Here is a 22,088-nt window from a genome sequence, read left to right on the forward strand (position 1 = left end):
ACTTGAGACTGTAAATATTTTCAAGTGTTTCCAAGAAAGGGAAATGTGATCCTCTCCTTTACATGGATCTTGACTCAGCAAATACAGTTACTTCTTTTTCTCACATGTACTTGTTTACAACTCTTGTGTGGTTCCTGCCATTTACTGTTCAGCTCTGATAACAATGAATGGCACTCAGACAAGGTCAAAGGGAGGCAACATTTTGCTTGAGCGATTTCTTCATTCAGCTATATATGTCAGTGTGGATGCAGAGTGGGTTACATAAGTAATGACAAATACTCCTTTCTGAATTCTAACACAGAGATCTACAGCTGCCCCATTAGATTGTTGCCTTATCTGGGGAGCTATCCTGTGGTGCTGCAGTGGATACTGTGGAAAAAGGAGGAAGCAAAGAAGTGGAAACAAGATAGATGTGCCAAGGCAGAAACTACATTCTAATTTTGAGTATATTATTTAGATACCACCATCAATCAATCCTCCTGATGTTTTATCAACGAAGACAAGACTTACATCTCTTCCCTTTGTTAGCCACTCAAAAAAGATCTCACTAAACTTCAAACTCAAGCATATTGGCATAATAACAGCAACTATTAAGAATTTGCTTGCTATTTTTTGACTTAGAAAAGATGTTTTCTTCATTATCTCCATGAACTAATATTTATGAAGTACTCTCATGTATTGTACATGCATATCTATCATATACTACTCTGAGAAAGTTAGAGAAGTTCCTGCCCTGTGGGGTTTTTTGTGTGTATTGTAGGGAATGAAGGAGAGTTAAAAAAAAAAAAAAAGGCCATATTCTCTCCCTCTCAAATGTCTTCATCAAAAATATTATAACCGGGCACAGTGGCAAGCGCCTGTAGTCCCAGCTACTTGGGAGGCTGAGGCTGGAGGATCGTTTGAGCCCAGGAGTTCAAGGCCAGCCTGGGCAACAGAGTGAGACCCTGTCTCTAAAATATTATATATACATCATATAGTCATATATATATATATATATATATATATATATAAAAAACTGTAACTTGACAATATCATAGATCTGACCAAACCAAATGATAAATATATACCTCAGAATATGGAGTGGGTGAGTAAACATAAAATATCACTTTCACAGTTCTTTTAACACAAATGATTTATAAATTTATTGATTCTAAGATGACAAAAAAAAAGTGTCCCTTAGATAAGCTCTGGTCACCTAGGGTCAGTTTCCAACAACAGATTCCTTCTCAGTATACTACCCAATGGTGAGAAGACCCCAAAGTGGACAGCCGGAGAGCTGCAACACATGCAAAACACTTGCAACCCTTCTTGTTTTCTTATTTTTCCTGTTTTCATTGGCAGAATTTTTTCCTTGCTCAAAGCAGAGCTGCAAATGAAAGCAGCTGCCCAAAGTGGAGGAAGTTCAAAGACCAGAGAAGAAAGAGAAAGGAGGTGGGGGTCAAATGAGGAAAACAACGGAAAACAACGGAAGACAACATGAAGACTATTGGCAACTCTGCCTTGTATGAAAGTCTAAAGCAGAAAACACACTTGTGGACAGATGGACTGATGGCAGCTTTCGGCAAAGCGATGTACCAATATGCTTTCAAGTGACTTAACAACTGAGTGTTATATTTTTAAACAGACTTGAAAACTTATAACAATCCCAAAGCAAGAAATATTTCTAAATATTTTCCTCTGAACTTTTCTGATGGTCACTTTTTTTGGTTCCTGTCATATATTCATTCATGTTTCTGAATCATGCTACAGATGAAAATCTATTTAAAGTTATTGCATGAGTTTCCTTGGCTTTCACTACTTAAAGATTATCAGGAAAATACAAGTGTAGTTATTTTGGAATCTGGCTTCAATAGGTACATTTAGAAGAATTTGTATATATTTAGCATTTATTTTTTAACTACAAGGTTTAGTGCTTCATTAGATATTAAAATTTAATCTTGAAATTCTTATAAAAGGATTATAGTTAAAATATTCATTGCAATTAATTATTTTATTTTTATGCAGAAATTAAAGAGGTAAAATAAATACAACTTATGGGACATTTCAGAATACATTTTTAAAATGTTTTAAAAATATATAAATACCCTACTGTGTTTTAGGATTTTTAGAAATATTTTATGCAAAATTAATTTACTTATATTTTAATGCTAACATATAAATTCTAGAATGTTGCAATTCCAAAACTGAAAAATTCACCGGAGTGCACAGATTCTGGAAGACAACTTGTTTGAATATATTTTTGCAAGTTCAAGTATCTAAACTTTTAGACAAAAACTTTTCTATTGCCCTAGCTTCTTTAAAAAATATATTTACAAGCGAGAATGACTGCAAAATGGGACCTAAAAATGTTTGCTCTATGTAGAAATTTCATAAACGTTAACTGTAGAGCGGTAAACACTTTTTACAGACTGACCACTAACTCCAGAAGCCTTTTCTTTCAGTCAACACTTTCCCACCGTGAGAACCATTTCTCATTAACAACTAAATTGTTTTCCAATGCTGTGCTATAAGGGGTTTCCTTAGAAACCATTTGGTAAAAGACTGTGGCTTTCTTCCACAGAAATCTCAAGCAGTGAAAAGGCAGATTTTCTGGCATAAATCAAACCCAATTTCTAGGGTTCACTAAACCCTTTCTCCTCAAAATAATGTTTTGTGACTTGATCTTAGCAGTTAATAGTACACGCAGGAGAGCTGGTGTGAACCAGTTTTAAATGAATTTTATTCCATCCCTTTTGTCATTCAATTGAAATCACTTTGAGGGCTTGTTATACCTTGATAAAGGTTTAACTGCACAACTAATGGACAAGATAATACTCTTTACTATGTGGCAAAATGTATAATTTTTTTCCCATCAAATGTGCTCTGTGAATTAATCTTTGTATTATTAGGACAATGTTATCTGTTCTGATTTCAGAGTTGTTCTTGCTTATAAATATACTATTTAAAGTAAGTTGTGGCAACACAAGTTTCTGTGCTAAAAACATAAATATTTCATCTGGCATATATATATATATATATATATATATATATATATATATATATATATACATCTACCAATAGCATTGTAGAAAATTTCTAGATGCAAGTAGATTCATACGAAATACACAAAAAGAAGCATGTGTACCAACAATTATGTCTCTAGTGTATACGTGACAGAGTACTTTAAATGAAAATCCAAAATTATTACTGGAATGGAATAATACATTTCCACATCTCTGTGCCTGCTGTATACATTGCTCCCTTTACAAGCAATGTGCACCTGCCTCCCAGATTTTATTCCTGCCTTAGACATTGTTCAATCATCCCCTCATTCACTCATCCATTTATTCATTCCATACATTTTTACTGGGCACTGATTATTTGCTGGATTCTATGCTAGATGCTGGAGTGAACAAGATAATGCCCTTTCCCCATTTTCCCACGGAGCTAATGGTCAAAAGTGATTCCTTCCCCCTTCTCTGACTTCCTCGGACAAAGATAATCATTTCATTTTTGGTCCTACCATAATTCATCCATTAAACAAGTATCTAATGAGCAACTACTATATAGTAGGCACTTGCCATATCATCTTGCAATTATTTATTTACGAATCTGTTTTGAGGAAAAAGCCTTTCTATATCTTTGTATTTTGAGGACCTAATACAATTCTGGAATATAATAAATGCAAAGTAAATGTTTATTGAATAAATAATTGAAGTAAATGAAACTATTCTAGCTAATAGACTAGATTTTCTGTTATTTGAAAATTATCAATAATATACCATAAGTTTACAAAAATATCAGCTCTGCTTCACTAAAAACTTGCACTGAACATTTTAGAGATGTGAAAGATGGAAAACCTGAGAAATAGTCAAGCTGTTCTAAGACTTTTTGACAACTAGAGCTTCTGCCATATTACCAGGCAAGTCTTTCCCAAGATTGAATTAATATGCTTATAGGATGATCCATCTAAGTTTGAAAAATAATTTAAAGTAGAAATTAGTCTTCATAACCCATTTATGCCTGAGGTTGCAATTTTTTGAATTTTTGCATAAAATTCATATATGTAACCTGCAAAATTTTAAGGAACAAGAATTTGAAGAGAAAAAGTTTTTATTGTGTTTCATTGTTATGTGGCAATCAAAAAATGGAACACCGGGCATAAATGGCTTGGTTAAGGCCAGTATTGTGACAATTTGGTTTGAGGACATTTTAGTTAAGAAATGCAATCCTCACCTACAGAATGGGAGAACATTTTTGCAATCTATCCATCTGACAAACATCTAATATCCAGAGTTTACAAGCATCTTAAACAAATTTACAAGAAAAAACAATCCCATTAAAAAGTGGGCAAAGGACATGAACAGACACTTCTCAAAAGAAGATATTCATGTGGCCAACGAACATATGAAAAACAGCTCAACATCACTGATCATTAGAGAAATGCAAATCAAAACCACAATGAGATACCATCTCATGCCAGTCAGAATGGCGATTATTAAAACGTCAAGAAACAACAGATGCTGGCGAGCATGTGGAGAAATAGGAATACTTTTACACTGTTGGTGGGAGTGTAAATTAGTTCAACCATTGTGGAAGACAGTGTGGCAACTCCTCAAAGATCTAGAAGCAGAAATACCATTAGACCCAGCAATCCCATTACTGGGTATACACCTAAAGGAATATAAATCATTCTATTATAAAGATACATGCACACATATGTTTATTGCAGCACCATTCACAATAGCAAAGACATGGAATCAACCCAAATGCCCATCAGTGACTGATAGACTAGATACAGAAAATGTAATATTCCATGTATCCACCATGGAATATTATGCAGCCATAAAAAGGAATGAGATCACATCCTTTGCAGGACATGGATGGAGGTGTAAGCCATTATACTCAGCAAACTAATGCAGGAGCAGAAAACCAAACACTGCATATTTTCACTTATAAGTGGGAGATGAACGATGAGAACACATAGAAACATTGAGGGGAACAGCACACACTGGAGCCTGTTCAGGGGGTGGAGGGAGGGAGAGCATCAGTAAAAATAGCTAATATATGCTGGGCTTAATACCTGGGCAATGGGATGATCTGTGCAGGAAACCACCATAGCACATATTTACCTATGTAACAAACCTGCACATCCTGTATATGTACCCCAGAACTCAAAATAAAAATTGAAGAAAAAAAATGCAACTTTCTACTTCTAAAGGCATCTCCCTGGGACTGAATGCCCAAAATATCTTCTGTAAACTGTAAACCTGACAAGATCTGCCATCCTACCCCCACCTCTCTAATCTCATTTCCTGCCACTCTCTCCCTTCTCATCCTGCTCCTACCAAACTAACCTCCTTGCTATTCCTTGAATATGCCCAGCAATTCTGCCTCAGGATATTGGCACTTGCTGTTACCTCATCTGCTCTTCCTCAGATACCTTCAAGGCTCACTCCCTCACTCCTTCAATTCCTTCAGGTCTCTGCTCAAATCACCTTTTCAGAGAGGCCTTCCTTGACACCATATCTCAAGCAGCATACCTGCCCCATCCACTCTGGATCACTCCCTAACCTTCTCAGGCTGCTTTAATTTTTCATAGCATGTATCACCATCTGACATACTATTTACTTTTGGGTTTTTTGTCTGTCTGCCCTATTAGAATTTAAATTCTACAAGGCTAGAGATTTTTGTAAATTCTACTAGCCATTTTGTAAACTCTACAGGGCTAATATTTTGACAATATTCCTAGTGATTAGAAATGTTTCTTAAACCTAGAAAGTACCCCATAAATATTTATTGAGTGAATGAATTTGATCAATTTATCTGTAACTGTATACTCAGTATGAATTGTCTCTATTGTGGTATATTAACAGCTAAGGACTAATATGGTAATAGAAACCCCCTGAACTTATACATTCAGAATTTACTTTTTTGAATATCTGATATGCCCTTTGTTACTGACTTAGAAGCCCAAATTTACTTAGTAAAACTGTAGTTTTGTCTCCCCAAATCATCTTGCCTCAAAATCATTGCATTAGAAAAGGCAGTTCTGTGAACACCAACAGATTTAAACATTTAAAAGCCTATATGAAACATATAGCCTATATGTGAACATTTAAAAGCCTATATGAAAATGGGGATGGTAGAGGGGACATGATCCTTCCCATAGATAGTTTTATTCTAGTGGAGAGCCTCAAAGTGAAAGTACTGTTTCCTCTGTAGAGAAATTCTTGTGAGAAAGTCTTAAGCATAGCTAATTAGTTCTGAGTGGAAAAAAAGCGCTCTAAGTTAGGAAACTCATTTCATTGACTATTTAAGGGAACTTTTTATAAAATCAGTTATGGAAATAAATCTGTGGTTGTAATATGTTTATTTTATTTTATTTAAATAAATAAAATTTATTTAAACATTTTGTAATATGTTTATTTATTAATGTTTAGTTAAAGTCATCAAATGCAAGACCAATTATAAAGTTGTGAAGAAAAAGAATATCAAAAGTTTCTAAAACATTTTAATTTAAAAATATCAATTGCACAAATGTTCTAAATAAATGCTTCTACTATCCTTTTTTTTTTTTTTTAAACAAAGACAGGGTCTCACTATGTTGTACAAGTTGGTATTGAACTCCTGGGGTCAAGTGAGCCTCCCACCTCACCCTCCCAAAGTGCTGGGATTACAGGCAGGAGCCACTGCACCCGGCCCACTCATCTTTCTTTCCCTATTTCTGACAATTATTTGATGCCTCTCAGACTTGCCTGTGAAATACTGATATATTAAGTTAGAAATAACCAATCACCTGCTTTGGATTTATATCAGGTATTCTCTTATACTAGATTATCATAGAAATGTAATAAAAGGAACCAAGGGCTTACTTAAATTTATGATAAAAATAAATTTGAGAATAATTTATTAATTAATCCATTTTCCTAGTTAAGTTGCTCTTCCCTGCTATATCCAGTTACTATCTTAGTTCTACAATCTGATTTTTCCAAAATTTGTTCATAGCATTTAACTTTCTCCCTCATATTCATGTACACACACGTGCATACCCATCTGCACATGTGTACACACACAGAAAAGGGATCCTGGTCAAACCCACTTACCAGCTTTATCTATGACATCATATAAACCTTTCACCCCAGCCATCTGGCTGCCGTTCCAAGTCCTTAATTTTTTTTGAGCACCAAGAAGTTTTAATTTGCAACCTGCTATTGTTTTTAGTTTTAAACTGGCTTGGCATTCTCAGTACTAACTAATACATTTTGGGAATCAGCTGTCATATGAATGTCTTTTGACCTTCAAAATATTAAGAAGGTAGCTGGGTGCAGTGATGTGCGCCTGTAGTCCTAGCTACTCAGGTGGTTGAAGTGGGAGGATAACTTGAACTCGGGAGTTCAAGGCTGGCCTGGGCAACATAGTGAGACCCCATCCCACCTCCCCGTCCCCACCAAAAAATTGAGAAGACTGCCAAACTTGGATTAGGTTAAGCAGCAGATATGTCGACACTTCAGAAACAAGGGCTAGAGGCCCGAAGCAGGCTAGTGTTAGGATGACTAACTCATCCTGTTTCACCTGGGATTCTCCCAGTTTTAGCCCTGAAATTCCCAAGTTCCAGGAATCCCCTGAGTCCTGGGCAAAAGGAGACAGTTACCTCGTGAGTGAGAGGTGGAAGAAAACTGAAATGATAGCATCCTGATATTTTGGAGTAGTCCAATGAGCTACTTTGAAAAGAATGGTAAGTGTAGATGTGGTTTTGAGAAGAGTCAGGGCCAGTTAATTTAGCTGGTGAGGCAGGATGGCAATGACTATAGACAGACATCAGGAACTGGAGCCCAGGAATCTGGACTGGGTTAATGTAGCCTTGGTAAGGAGCAACGTGATACAAAGCCTATGGTGGGAAAGACAGCCCAGGTTCCATTTACTTGATAGTACAGCTGGCAGTGAAATTCTCTCTGACCTGGTGGGAATGAGTTTGCTGATGAAGAGCTTCAGGTTGCATCTGTGAAATACAGTGGAAGATAGACACAGATAAAAGTAAACTCAAAGGGGCTGAAGGTTACATAGCTAAGAAGAGGCAGTGCTAAATTTTAAGCCCAGATCTTTCTGACCCAAAGTGTGTTGCTCAGGCAACCTTTAAATAAAAGGTTATGATATAAATTCTATTCATAGAAATCCTCTGTCTAGTAGTAGTTTTGTCAATGTCATTTCCCATTTCCTAGATTATTAAATTCTTAGAGGGTAAAGACTATTCCATATTTATTTTTGTATCTTTAATTAGAAAAATACTCGGAAGACAATAAGCTTTTGATATATGTTGTTGAATTAAACAAAATTAAATGAGACCTGCACATTCCTACCTCTTTGCCTTTACTCTTATTAGGTGTTTCTGCTTGCACCATGGAATGTCCTTCTTCAAATTCTGTTCAACCTTAAAGCCCAGCTTGAGTTCTAGAATCTTTAGGTCATAGAGATCTCTCCCTTGTCTGAAATCGGCCTCAGCATTGTATCTTTTAATGTATTTAAATCTTATTATTCTGAAGGGTATTACTAGTGGCTTTATATCCATCACTATTATGCTTACAGCAGACAGTCAATCAACACTGATACTTGAAATCAAAAGCAGAAGGCTGTCAATAAATCTGTTCTCTTAATCAACAATTCAAAGCAGGAATGAACATTCAAAACAGGAAAAGGATTCTAAACCTCCTATCAGCAGCCAGACATGACTATAGTCTAGGTGCTGCTATTAAGTGTGCAAAAGAATTCCATTTGTCCTTATTTTATTTTATTTTAATTTTGTGAGATGGAGTCTTGCTCTGTCACCCAGGCTGGAGTGCAGTGGTGTGATCTCGGCTCACTGCAACCTCCACCTCCCAGGTTCAAGCGACTCTCCTGCTTCAGCCTCCTGAGTAGCTGGGATTACAGGCACACACCACTACGCTTGGCTAATTTTTGTATTTTTAGTAGAGATGGGATTTCATCATGTTGGTCAGGCTGGTCTCAAACTCCTGACCTTGTGACCTGCCCGCCTCAGCTTCCCAAAGTGCTGGGATTACAGGTGTGAGCCACCACGCCCGACCCCATTCGTTCTTTATAAGGGACTAAGCAGCACCACATCTGAAACTTAGAGACTGTTGCCATGTTGATAAAGTTATCTTTAAAAAAAACACTTGTTTATGAAAAGGGATTCTCAGCATTTTTATAAGAGAAAAAATTAAGATATAGTTGCTATCAAAGCTGTTAAAACTGGAATACTTGCAATAAAAACTAATAAAAGCCCAATTACTTTGGGGGGCTATATTGCAGCAAACCAAGTTGTGAAAATCAAGTTTACATATTCATTATTTATAAGTGACAGACTGAGGGAACAAATGAAACAACAAACAAGTGAGAACTATACCACTTATTAAGTACAAAAGTGAAATGAAATATACACTTTCTACTTTTGAATCAAAATTTTTGCTTAACTTATTTTTGTTTTGTAATCATTAACACCTCTATTTTTTTTTCTTCTTCTTCTTTTTTTTTTTTTTTTTTTTTTGAGATGGAGCCTCACTCTGTCCCCCAGGCTGGAGTGCAGTAACGCGATCTCCACTCACTGCAAGCTCCGCCTCCCAGGTTCACCCCATTCTCCTGCCTCAGCCTCTCCAGTAACTGGGAGTACAGGCATGCGCCACCACACCTGGCTATTTTTTGTACTTTTAGTAGAGACAGGGTTTCACCGTGTTAGCGAGGATGGTCTCGATCTCCTGGCCTTGTGATCTGCCTGCCTCGATTTCCCAAAGTGCTGGGATTACAGGCGTGACCCACCGTGCCTGGCCCCAATCATTAAGACCTCTAAACTGCAAAAGGGATTTCTTTTTCTTTAACCCAAATCTCTACTAAACTCAATTTTTTTTTTCCACTAGGCTGGGGAAACAGTATATAACTGAGTACTGACTTGGATTTTGTCAGAATCAGATAGCTGAAGTAAGAGACACATTAACAGCACGTTTCCTCATTCCTGTTTTCAGTGCTGAACAACAATTTCTATTACAGCCCAAGATTATACTAGTGTGTGACACAGAATGATCCTGCTTTTAAAACACCAATGGTAAAGTCAGAGCAGAATTAGTGTAAAGTGAATGAAACATAAGTGACAGGGTGTCTCTGCACAAGCCCCTCCCAAGGCCCAGAGAGAAACACCAGCATTATATTTAGTGATCATACACTTTTGTACAATTTGTAACAGTAAGATATATTAACTGCAATCAATTAATACCAGCGTCTCTTTTCATTATGTCTTCTCCATTACTTCTCCTCATGGTAGGTATGTTGGAGTGGCTACATGAATGTTAATATCCACCTGGCTTGGCATGGTGGCTCATGCCTGTAATCCCAGTGCTTTGGGAGGCCTAGGCAGGAGGACTGCTTGAGGCCAGGAGTTTGAGACCAGTCGAGGCAACATAGTGTTACCCCTTCTCTACAAGAAAATTTAAAAAATTAACCAGGTGTAGCGGCACACATCTGTAGTCCTAGCTACTTGAGAGACTGGGGCAGGATGATTGCTTGAACCGAGGGATTTGGGGTTACATTAAGCTATTATTGAGCTACTGCACTCTGGTCTGGATGACAGAGTGAGACCCCATTTCTAAGATAAAAAAAAAAACTACAACAAAGATCCAGCTAAATGGAGATTGAGTTAGGTATATATTTAGCTTGGATTTAATGGGATAGGCTTATGTGGCCTGCAGAGTCTTGTATATGGTTATATTATAACTAGCCAAGCAAATTCAAGACTGGCTTCTAGCAATACTTCTATCACCCTGAGTACTGACTCATCTAGAATCATGACACAAAGATGCAGGGCCAGAGGTGGTCATGGTATATGAACAGGTCCTTTGGTGTTGGGCACTGAAAGTATGTGGTTAAGTCAAGAAAAAATGAGAGAAGTTTTCTCAAATTTGACAACAAAATCCGAAAATTTTGGAAGACATAGTTAATAACAGGTTTATGACTTATAAGTGAAAAAGCCATCTTCTACCAATAATAACAAAATAAGACTTCTGATTCCACACACGAAATATTACCTGCTGTTATCATCTGAATGTTCATGTTTCCCCCAAATTAATATGTTGAAACCTCATCATCCATGTTATGGTATTAGAAAGTGGGTCTTTGGTAGGTAGATTAAATCATGAAGGCTCTGCCCTCATGAATGGAACTAGTGTCCTTATAAAAGAAGTCCCGGAGAGTTGCCTCATGCCTTCCACTATGTAAGGACACAGTGAGAAGGCACCATCTATGAATTAGAAAGCAGATCTCACCAGACACCAAATCTGCTAGCACTTTGATTGTGAACTTCCCAGCCTTCAGAACTGTAGAAATACATTTGTGTTGTTTATAAACCAATCAGTTCATGGCATTTTGTTATAGCAGCCCAAACAGACTAAGACATCTGCCATGGGCATTGCACTTTCACTGTAAACAGCTAGTAAACCAGAAAAAAAATACGTAAATCAAGTTTTCAGATATATCCAAGAATCTCAATGACTCCAAGCAGAAGAAACAATGAAAACCACTCTAAGGCAAATCATAATCAAATTGCTGAAAATCAGTGATAAAGAGAACATCTTAAATGCCCAGAGGAAAAAAGACACATTATATTCAGGGGGACAAAGACAAAACCGACAGCCAATTTCTTATCAGAAGCCATGCAGACCAGAAGATAATGAAAAGACCTCTTTAAAGTGCTGAAAGGAAACAGAACAAAATAAAACTGTCAACCTACAATTCTGACCCAGTAAAAATATCTTTCAAATACATAGGGAAAACATTGACTTTTTCAGATGAATTCTTTCAAGAGAATTTATCACCAGCAGTCCAGCACACACGTTCACATGAACACACACACAAATACACATGCACGGGTACACATGTGCGAGTGCACGCACACACACCCACCCAACTGTAAAAAGAAGTTCTGCAGCCAAAGAAGAATGATACCAGATAGAAATATGGACCTACAGCAAGCAATGACAAGCAACAGAAATGGTAAATATGTGAACATATATAAAAAATAATTTTTCTCATTTTTAATTTCTTAAAAAGATATTTATGTCTGTTTAAAGCAAATAATAATGTATTATGAGGTTGATACTACATATATAGCCTTAAAATGTGTGACATAATAAGAGCATAAAGGATAGGAGGAGTATTATAATTTAAATGTCGACTATGACAAGTTAAAGATATGTACTAAAAATAAATCAGCAACTAAAAAAAATCGTCAAATAGTAGAAATTAAATACCCAATTAATAAGTTTTTTAAAAGAGAAAAAAGGGAAAGACCAGATGAGATAAATATAAAACAAATAGATGGTAGACATAAAACAAATGGTATCAATAATTACATTAATTCTAAATGCTCTAGACACTATAATTTTAAAGTATGTCAGACTGGATTTCTGAAAAAGCAGGATCCAACTATATGCTGTTTACAAGGAATCCACCTTAAATATAGAGACAGAGATTGGTTAAAAAGAAAAGAATATAAAAAGATATACCTTGTAAATATTACTCAAAAGAAAGGCAGAGTAGCTATATTATTATCAGCTAAAATAGACTTCAGAACAAGGGATATAGTAGATATAGAGAGACATTTCACAATGATAAAGAAGTCAATTAATCAAGAAAATATAACAATCTTAAAGTACATGCATCTAATAACAGAGCTGAAAAATACATAAAGCTAAAACTAACAGAACTTGAAAGAAAAATATATAAACCTACAGTTATAGTTCGATATTCTAACACTTCTCTCTAGTAAATGAAAAAAATCATTAAGCATGTAGATGACCTAAACAACACTATCAATCAACTTGGCCTAATTGATATATATAGAACACTCTAACTAATACAGAATATCCATTCTTTTCAAGTGCCAATGGAACATTCACCAAGAAAAAACAGATTTTGGGTCACAAAAGAAGTCTCAATGAATTTTTTAAAAGTAAATCAAATAGATTATTTCTCTTACCAAAATTGCATTAAACTAAAAATTAATAACAGAAAGATATCTGAAAAAATCTCTAAATATTTAGAAACTTAAAAAAACCCTTCTAAACAATCATGGGCTGTAGAAGAAATCATAAATAATTTAAAATATATTTCAAAAATAGCCAGGCATGGTGGCATGCACCTGTAGTCTCAGCTACTCAGGAGGCTGAGGGGGGAGGATCACCGGAGCCTTTGAAGGTTGATGCCACAGTGAGCCATAATTGCAACAGTGCACTCCAGCATGGGTATCAGAGTGAGACTCTGTCTCAAAAATTTTTTTTTGAATCAAATGAAAATGAAAACATCAAAACCTCATTAACCATAGCTAAAGCAGTTCTTAGGGGGAAATTTATAGCATTTAATAATTATATTAAAAAAGAAGAAAGTTCTAAAATTAATGACTTAAGCATATACCTGAAGAAATGAGAAAAAGAAGAACAAATGAAACCTAAAATAAGCAGAAGGAAGGATATGACAAAATTTATGGTATTGTTCAATGCATACAAAATGAACAAACAAGACAAGATATCTTCTTTCAGCCCAACTTTGAAAAGATTAATCAAATTAATAAATTTTGTGATAGACTGAACTGGTCATATAGTTGTTTTGATTTCTCTGTCACTCACAGCAATCACCAACTCCAATCTTTGCAATGTTTTTCTCATCTGTTCAATGTTTTCCCTTAACAAAATCACTTCACCACTTGACTTTTGTATTACCTCCCAAAGAGAGATCACTCTCCATCTGACTTGTTTCCTTACCTCTAGACTCACCTTCCTAAAAATCCTTCATATATAAATTGGCTCATTTATTTATCCAAAAGTATTATGCAGCACCTACTATGTACCAAGTAATGAACTCTTCACTGAGGTGAATACAACATGGTTCCTGCTATCGAAGATCTATCAAACATCTCAGTCCAGTGAAAGAGATTGGCATTTACATAAATAAATGTAATTCAATAAAATCAGTATATTACACTTAACATATGTGAGTGTGTGTAGTAGTAGTAGTAATAGTAGTAGTAGTCCGTTCTCATACTGCTATAAAGAAATACCTGAGACTGGGTAATTTATAATAGAAAGAGACTTGACTCACAGTTCCACATGGCTAGGAAGTCCTCAGCAAACTTAGAATCATGGCAGAATGCAAAGAGGAAGCAAGGACCTTCTTCACATAGTGGCAGGAGACAGAAGAGCATGAGCAGGGGAAATACCAGATGCTTTAAAACCATCAGATCTCATAAGAACTCACTCACTATCACAAGAAGAGCATAGGAGAAACCACTCCCATGATCCAATCACCTCCCACCAGGTCTCTCCCTAGATAAGTGGGGATTATGAGGATTACAATTCAAGATGAGATTTGGGTGGGGACACAAAGCCTAACCATATCAGAAGGTTAAATGGTTTCAGGGTCTCAACACTGCCCTTTGTAGAAACTGGGAGCATAGTTAAGTGCACTGACTGAAAGGAAGAATACCTGGGTTCAAATCCCAGGGCCATCAGTTACTAGGTGAGGGTTCTTGGGTGACTTCACCTCTGAATGTTTATTTTTTCGTCTGTAAAATGGTGAATTTAAGAATTAATAAGTTAATACATAAAATGTATGTAAACTGTTTAGAACATAGCTTGGCATATAGAATCCACTATATAATTATTCTTGGCTCTGGGTAACCTACTGCTCTGAACTGTCATTTCTTGATCTGAAAAAGGACACAAATTGATAACCTCTATGGTCCCTCACAACTGTAAATGTCAACGTTTTGAATCCTAATATTATAAAATCAAGCCATATAGTATCTCAAGAAACATATTCTAGTATATTGAAGTTTTATTTAAATCTATTGTTATTTAACAAAGCCTAACCATGTGAGAACAGCCTATTTTCTCCAGCTGAGAAGGCAGTGTTTAATTACATTCTAGTGATTTAAAGTAAGTTGAACAAATCTGTAAAATAAAAAGTTGGAAAGAAAGGTTTTAAATATAAACGTATAATCTGAATATATTGTCTCCATGGATGTATATTTATTCATTGATTTGCATAAACAAATAAAACTAAATCAAGACCCACAGAAACAAAGCCATTTCAATACCAGGAAACTTCACTTATTTAAGCTGTATTTACCCTCATGAAGACTCCCACAAAGGGTGATATCATGCTGAATTTAACCATGCTAAGGAAGAGCATCAAGTTGCATTTTAACATTCAAAGCTTTGAAATACACATGCCATCACAGAAATACACATTTTGTAATTGACTAGGATTTAATCACTTGCACACTTTTATTAAAAGAACTATTTTTTAGTAGGCTTACTCTGAAAGAGTGTGAAATTATAGGTTCTAACTACACTAGACTAAATTCCTTGGTGGGCCTAAAACATTTTCTGTAAGAAAATTATCAAATACACTTTGGATTCCAACATGTTGGCTACAGTCAATTTTAATTATAAGCTTTTCAGATTTGCTTTTGAAAAAAATGGATCTCTTGGATAAATATGTAACTGACATCTACAACTTAAAATCAGACAAACACTCAAGTGGATACTATTTTAAATAATATATGATTAATAATAGTCATTTGTTTCTTGAACTGTTACTGGAACTGCAGAATGCAGTCTGTCCCCTTATTTCAGAGAAACAGGTATGCTGTCTCCTATCCAACTAACCCCCTCACAATTATACCTGATAACCTTCCCTCTGTCACCCACTTTTGCCTAAAAATATGCTTAGGTTATATAACTATATAATATCTGTGTCTAGATATCTATTTCTGAATCTCTATGTATAATTTATCATGTGTCCAAAATGGAATGTTTTTTTCTCCCCACCTCACTCCTTTCTCTCCTTATTTCTAATCTGAGTTAACGGCATCTCTACTCCTAATCATCCTATGTATGAGCTGTTCTTCATTCCTTTCTCACTTTCATCTTGACTTAATCAGCCACTAAACTCGGATGGCATTTTCCTCCTTAGTAACCCTTGGATTTAATCCTTTCTCACCACTTCCACTGCCTTAGGTTAGAATCTCCATATTCATCTCTTGCATGGATTTTATTCTTACCTGATTATAGTAATTTTTTACCTGATCTCTGTGTTCAACACAGTACTTTTCTTTCACATTATTCTGCACAGTTCACAAAGATTATTGTTCTTGTCATAACTGTTGCATCATATTGTAACTTTTGGTTTACATGTTTTGTCTTCCCTTCTGGATTTGGAGTCATTCACTACATTTGTGTCAAATGAACGAGCATGATGTTCACTATTTTCTTTAAAATAAAGATCTACTAAATTTGCTAAAATAAATTACACTTTCCTGGAGAATCAAACTGATGAAGAAAATTAGACCATTGAATCTAGCTATATTTTTCTTATTACTATTATATTTATTGTGACTCAGTTCTTTCCAAAACAGATGTTTTTTGTTCAATTTCTGTTTCTCTCTAGAGACAAGGTCTTGCTCTGTTGCCCAGGCTGGAGTGCAGTGGTATACTCATAGCTCACTGCAGTCTTGAACTCCTGGGTTCAAGTGATCCTCCATCTCAGCCTCCTAAAACTACAGGCATGTGCTATCACACCCGGCTAATCCAGTAAAGGTGTTCTTAACCTGGGATCCATAAAGACTTCTAAGAGATGTATGAACTTTCTAATATTTTATAGGAAACTTTTTGTATTATTTTTGTGGTGAACGACCATAGTTTTCACCATATTCTCAAAGAGGTCTGGGTTGCCTATGTGCTTAAAGCGCACTATGGTGGGTTTGTATCCCAGCTCCGCTACTTACTGACTGTCGTACCTTTGGCAAGTTCTTTTGCCACTCAGTGTCTTACACAACTTTCTCATCTTTCAATTGGGGGATAATAAGAGTAATGGCCTCATAAGGTTTTTGCGAATATTTAACATGTATGTAAAGTCTTTAGCATACGGGCTAAGTGGCTATGTGGCTCTTGCTAGAAAAATGCCTATAATATTTTTTAAAATACAGAATTTAAAATTACTGTTACTGAAAACATAGGATTTAAAGGTAAAAAGATAGGTCAAAGTTGGAAATTTAGGTTTAGAAGTTAACATAGAAGCAGTGATTAAAATCACTAGATTGGGAGTGGTCCCAATGGGAGAAAGAATGAAGAGAAGGGCAAAGGGTTTTGGATTAAGCCCACAGTAAAGTGAAAAAGGAGGGAAAAGAGCTCATGAAGATCTTAGTGGACTCTTAAAATTTAATGCAAGAATTTTATTACGAAAGATACGAGGCCTGTGTAGTTCCAACACTTTGGAAGACTGAGGCAGGAGGGTTGTTTGAGGCAAGGAGTTCAAGACAAGCTGGCCAACAAAGCGAGACCCTGTCTCTAAGTAAAAATAAATTTTAAAACGTACAATTAAGTCTTCCTTAAAACAAGGAAAATGAGGAATATGAAGGGACTATGAATTTTGTACTAGTTTTCTAGTAACAAATTACCACAAACTGGGTGGCTTAAAACAACAGAAAATTATTCTCTCACAATTCCAGGGGACAGAAGCCTGAAATCAAAGTGTCTGCAGGGTCATGCTCCTTCCAAAGGCTCTGGGGAAGAATCCTTCCTTGCCTCTTGTTTCCAGTGGCCTCAGGCCGTCCCTGGTATTCCATGGCTTAGAGCTGCGGCATCACTCCAGTCTCGTCTTCCTTCTTCACATAGCCATTTTCCCTCTGTGTGTCTCTATGTCCAAATTTCCCTCTTCTTTTTATGATACCAGTCATTGGATTTAGTGCCCACTCTAATCTAGCGTGACCTCATCTTAATTGGATTACATCTACGAAGACCCTGTTTCCAAGGAAGGTCACATTCATAGATTCCTGATGGACATGGATTTTGGGGGAACAGTTTTCAACCAAGTACAAAAAACTTCAGCTGCTTCAGAGTTCAGATAAAGTTATGAAGAATAGCTCAGAGATCTCTACATAGGATAATTAGGTGTAGAGTTGCCATTAATTGAGATTGGAAATAGGGAGAGAAGGGAGTTGAGGTGGGGATTTAAAAAACCATTTCATTTGGACATGCTGAATTTAAGATGGGATTGGGACATCAATATAGGGATGCATAGTAGTTGAAAATGTTGATTAGGAGTTCAGATAAAAGACTGGCCGGGCGCGGTGGCTCACGCCTGTAATCCCAGCACTTTGGGAGGCTGAGGCGGGCGGATCACGAGGTCAGGAGATCCAGACCATCCTGGCTAACATGGTGAAACCCCGTCTCTACTAAAAATACAAAAAATTAGACGGGCGTGGTGTTGGGCACCTGTAGTCCCAGCTACTCGGGAGGCTGAGGCAGGAGAATGGCGTGAACCCGGGAGACAGAGCTTGCAGTGAGCCAAGATCGCACCACCGCACTCCAACCTGGGCGAAAGAGTGAGGCTCCGTCTCAAAAAAAAAAAAAAAAAAAAAAAGACTGAGGTAAATATTCTGAAGTAAAAGATATACTATGAACATAGTTGAAGAAGTGAAATGGATGAATTATATAGACAGTGCATGATGAATAAAATGATAAAAGGATTTGTAATCAGAGTTCTCCAGGAAAACAGAACAAATGTAGTTGGTCCTCCGTATTGGTGGGTTCCACATCTGCTGATTCAAAAAACTATGGATTGAAAATATTTGAAATATTGTATCTGTAGTGAACATGTACAAGCTTTTTTTCTCTTGTCATTATTGCCCAAATAATATGGTATATTTACATAGTATTTACATTGTCTTGGTTATTATAAGTAATCTAGAGATGATTTATACAGGAGGATGTGCATAGGTTATATGCAAATACTATGCCATTTATATCAGGGACTTGAGCTTCCTTGGCTTTTGGTATCGTAGGGAGGACATAAAACCAATCCCTCATAAATACTAGGGCATAATTGTATCTGTATCTGTACATGTATACGTATATGAGAGTGTGTACTTTTTAAAAGAGATTTATTTAAAGGAATTGGCTTGTGTGGCTGTAGGGGCTGACAGTTTGAAACCTGTAGGGCAAGAAGTCTGAAATTTTTAAGGTGGGCTGATCAGCAGGCTGGAAACCCAGAAACTCAAGCAGGAGTTAATGCTGCAGTTTTGAGACAAAATTTCTTCTTCCCTAGGAATTCTCAGTTTTTGCTCTTAAACCCTTCCAACTGAGTGCATACAACCTACTGCATTATCTCCTTTAAAGTCAACTGATTGTAGACGTTAACCTTATCTACAAAATACTTTTCACAGCAGCATCTAGATTAGTGTTTGATTAAATAACCAAATACTACAGCCTAGACAAGTTGACACATAAAACTAACTTTCACAGGAGTAAAGAACAAATCTAACAATTAACAGGAAAACAAAGGTATAGAAATACAGATGCACCTCAATTTATGATGGGATTCTGTCCCAATAAACCCATCATAAATTGAAATTGTCTTGAGTTGAAAATGTATTTAATACACCTAACCTACTGAACATCATAGCTTAGCCTAACCTACCTTAAATGTGCTCAGAACACTTAAATGAGCTGTCAGTTGAGCAAAATCATCTAAGACAAAGTTTATTTTATGTGTTGAATAGCTCATGTAATTTACTGAATACTGTACTGAAAGTGAAAAGAAGGGATACTCAAAGCACACCTTTTCTAAATATGTATCACTCACCATCATAAAGTTAAAAATCATAAGCTGAACTGTTGTAAGTCAGGGACTGTCTGTACTGATAAGTAGTAGTCAGAAGGGCAGAGAACTTGAAGAAAGGGATCAGAGAAGCCAAAAGGCAGAGATCATCAAGATGATCAACCGTGTCAAGCCCTATTAAGAGGTCACATAAGTTAAGAGCCTAAATCTCTTCATGGAATTTGACACTTAGTTAATTGTGACCTAGCATGATCTGCTTCAGTATAGTTTAGAGAAGGAAGCAGGATAGCAATGAGCTGATAAATGAAAGGGAGTTGAGGGAGTAAGGACATTATTGCAATACATTTGTAGAAACAATAATTGAAATGTTCTAAAAACCATTTTCCCTTCCTTCTACCACCAAATTATTTGGGTCTTCCCCCAGGGCTAAAACCACTCCCTGAGGGGATAACCCAGCAACAGGTGCAGTCACGGCTGTTTAGATGCCAAGCATTATGGAAATTAGTTTCATGTCACAGATGACAAATTAGACATTATTAGTAATACTTTAAGATATATTAGAGAATCCCTAGAAATTTTTTTAATTATTTTGTATAAAGACATGGAAATATATTCATTATCAAATAATATTACTTTAAAAAGTTAGGTGTCATCTATATTCTTTTCTGGTATCAGGAAAGATTGCAACTATCTGTGACATGCCCAGTTTTGTTAAGTGGTCATACTTAAAGTCTGGCTGGTTAAAAAGAAACACACTTCATATAGAGTACACTTAGGACAAATGGGTGCATAGGATTATTTCATCATGATTAAATAGAACTTAAATTGGTTGTTTATCAAGGTAAATATTCATTTGTCTCTAATGCAGTCAAGAAGAACTATTACTTGGAATAAAAATGCCATCTAAAATACTTAACTTTCACAATTGGTAGAAAGTTTTTTGACACATAATCTTAATATCTATTCAGTAAGATAATAATCTTATGTATGTTTCTTCTTAACTAAAAATATATATACAAATTATTTGGGCCTCCCTAAGGCCAAAACTATTATCTGAGAGGCTTCTTCTAGCATTCATGAGAAAGTCCATCGGCTCTATAAATTAAAATTTACAAAATATTTCGTGTGTTAAGAGTGACCTTTCTGAGCCTCTCCTGGCTATGAAAGGTCACTCTTAACCTCAGACTTACAGCTATTGTTATCAGTCCTCCACATTAAACAGCTGTTGTGTTTGGATGAAAGCACTGAGTCTAATTTCTACCAAAAAGAACTGACCATTTCTGAGCCTTTTTCTATTTGTAATCAGTCAAAAATTGCTGAGTGTACATTACATGCAAAATACCATGCTAAACATGGTGGAAAGAGGACCGCATGAGTGGTGGCAACCAAAATGCAATGATAAAATACAATCCTCCTTACAAAGATTATGATTAATCTGTTTGGTTCCTTTCACTTGAATGCAGCCAGGCCTAAAATGTAGTTGGCATTGAAGATAAAGATAAAAGTAAGACAATAATCAAGTCCTCTGACTTTCAAGGATTTACATCCAACTTTAATCTATTTATTGATCTGATTCAAGGAAATAGAATCTTAGCATATTAAAGTTGAAGGACCCATAGATAGGCAAAATAACACAGTGGTTAAAAGCTTTGGAACCAGATAGAGTCAGGGTCAAATCCCAGAGTTAACACTCTGAATTTTAGTTTCCTCATTAATAAGATAGGCAATATCACACACACACACACACACACACACACACACACACACACCAATTGTGAAAACTTAAAGCATCTAGTGTGGTTCCTAGTATATGGAAGATAATCAATAAAATATAGTGGTTATTATTATTAGAACATATATAGTCCAAACCTCTCATCTACTAGATGGTAACATTGAGTCTCCAAAAGCATGTCTAAGGCGAGTGGCAGACAAGTTAGGAATAAATTCAGAATGCTTTAACTGGGGCAGGCTTCACTCTGAGAACTAAGCATTTCCTCAAAGTGTGCTGGTGCGCATTTCATATATTCCACATTAGTCTAAACATTCAAAACATTTATTTAATTCTTAATACTTTACCTAAAATAACAATAAGCCACACTTTACTTCTTTTCAAGATCTGCACAAATACCAATATTTGGTCTCAGAGTCAGCAACTATTTAATATCATAATTCTTTCCACTGCTTTTCATTAGAACATGGTTTTCTTTAAAAAGCTAGACTTTATAGAAAAATACACCTGTTTCAGTATACTTTCAATTGTCTTTAAGTCTACCTTCCCATTTGTCCTTTGTTTTTCTGCTTTTCTCTTCCACTACTCTTTATCATAATATAGAAACACAGTATATTCCTCCGCTATTGAGGAATGTATTGCACTGATTTACCTTCACTATTCCCCTTGGCTCATCTCTATTTTCAGTACTGATGGATCACATCGGTACAAGTGTAGC

The 22,088-nt window shown here is 36.0% G+C and overlaps 1 long non-coding RNA gene across 13 annotated transcripts in view; it reads right to left on the reverse strand.

The window, feature by feature from the left end:
* Positions 1-22,088, reverse strand: part of LOC736093 (uncharacterized) — a 61,491-nt gene that overhangs the window by 15,317 nt on the left and 24,086 nt on the right. For 4 of the 13 annotated variants that reach the window (XR_010153052.1, XR_010153044.1, XR_010153042.1 and 1 more), the window contains exons 1-2: positions 8,340-8,435; positions 7,940-7,981 (exon numbers count right to left, since the gene is read on the reverse strand). The exons of 4 other annotated variants lie outside the window; for them this stretch is intronic. This is a non-coding gene — a long non-coding RNA (uncharacterized LOC736093). Of the gene's footprint in view, positions 1-7,939; positions 7,982-8,339; positions 8,449-22,088 lie in introns of those variants that run through there. 5 more of the 13 variants (XR_010153041.1, XR_010153038.1, XR_010153035.1 and 2 more) reach the window with 2 other exon arrangements.

This window comes from Pan troglodytes, chromosome 1 (assembly GCF_028858775.2).
Source record: "Pan troglodytes isolate AG18354 chromosome 1, NHGRI_mPanTro3-v2.0_pri, whole genome shotgun sequence".
Taxonomy (NCBI): domain Eukaryota; kingdom Metazoa; phylum Chordata; class Mammalia; order Primates; family Hominidae; genus Pan; species Pan troglodytes.